The sequence below is a fragment of the Arachis hypogaea genome, chromosome 4 (assembly GCF_003086295.3).
Source record: "Arachis hypogaea cultivar Tifrunner chromosome 4, arahy.Tifrunner.gnm2.J5K5, whole genome shotgun sequence".
In the NCBI taxonomy this organism is placed as follows: Eukaryota; Viridiplantae; Streptophyta; class Magnoliopsida; order Fabales; family Fabaceae; genus Arachis; species Arachis hypogaea.
The window spans coordinates 109,304,560-109,306,045 of record NC_092039.1 but is presented as its reverse complement, the minus strand read 5'-3'; the positions used below and the strand labels follow the sequence as shown (position 1 = coordinate 109,306,045).

Genomic DNA, 1,486 nt, shown 5'->3' with positions numbered 1-1,486 from the left:
GTTAGAAATTTTTTTAGGAGAGACTAACATAAAAAATATAAATTAATAAAAAAGAAAAATTAAAAAATTAAAAGGAACCAAACTGAAAAATTAAAAATTTATACGTGCAAATTATTAATTTTGAAGAAGTCATTACCCCCTTTCTTGTAACGTGGCTCCACTGTTAAGAGACATATCAATTTAAGTATTTACTCAAAAATCAAAGAAACCAAACATTAAGAAACTCATAAGTATAGGCAAATTAGAAGGGAACTGTACTTTTGGAAGCTTCCTAAGTGATACCTAGGTGTACCAACTAATAAGAATGTCGTTGATCAAAGTCCACCATAATCTCTTTATTAGGTGTTTGACCCCATAGTATATTCTCTTATTATCTAGCTAGTGGTAACTGATAAGTATGAAAAATAAATGCTAGTTAACATATATAGCACAAAATATCAATCTCAATTATTAATATTTAGCTGTTACAAGGTTTTGAGAAAACAGATTTAATTTATAGGGAACCATATATATATGAATGAACATGTATTATTGTATTCAGTGGCGGAACCAGAAATTTTATAAGAGGGGGCCAATTAAATATAAAATATAACAAAAAATTAACAAAATATGATTTGTAGCATATATATCAAAAAAGTAATTATATTATATAAAAGTCAATGTTCAACTACATACTAAAACTTTATGGTCCAAACTTTATGTATGCTCTACGAATTTCATCTTGTTGATTGATAGGATAATTCCAAATTTGCGGACGCTTTCCGGGATCACGCATCAATGTATCAATATTAACTTGATCTATTTCAGTCCTTGCTATTTTGGAAGCAGGGAGTTGAATATCTTGCTCAACAAGTTGTGTCACAGGTTGTTCAATAATATTTTGAACATTACTCAAAGAATCTGAAGCTGAATTTTGTTCATCATATATTCTCTCTTTTCTCTTGAAAAATGAGTGAATTGTTTTCATCTTTGACATTTTTAACTTAACTTGAACTATCTAACAAAAAAAAAACAAAAATAATTGCATATATATTATTTTCTTAAAAAAAAATATTAAACCTATTGAGCAATAACAAATAATTTCAGAAACACAAATATATAATAACCAAAAATAAAGTTATTGATTTACCTGATTATTTTTTGTTCCAAGTCTCACAAAAAAATAATTCTATTGAGTTTTGTCCTCACTTCAATCTTTGAACACTGTCCATTATAAAAAAAAATAAATTAATTATTTTAAATAAATAATGTAAATAATACTTGACATTGTCATTAACTTAAAAAAAATTGAAATATACCTCTTTGAATCTTTGTTGTGCATTCAATGGTTAATATTTTGTTGTTCACTTCTCTTCAATGGTTTTTCTTCATATGTCTTGTTTTGGTATGGAAAGAAAATTAAAATGAGAAGAGTAGAAGACCAAAAGTTTGGGAATCACTAAAAGAGAGAGAAAAGTGACGCTATGCCTATGATAGTTTGAAATAA

General features: G+C 26.6%; 1 long non-coding RNA gene across 1 annotated transcript; it reads right to left on the bottom strand.

Moving 5' to 3' along the window:
* Positions 1-589: 589 nt before the first annotated feature.
* LOC140184346 (uncharacterized) lies at positions 590-1,486 on the bottom strand. Its single transcript, XR_011880801.1, has 2 exons — positions 1,299-1,486; positions 590-1,203 (listed from the first exon to the last, which is right to left on the bottom strand). It is a non-coding gene; the product is annotated as an uncharacterized lncRNA (long non-coding RNA).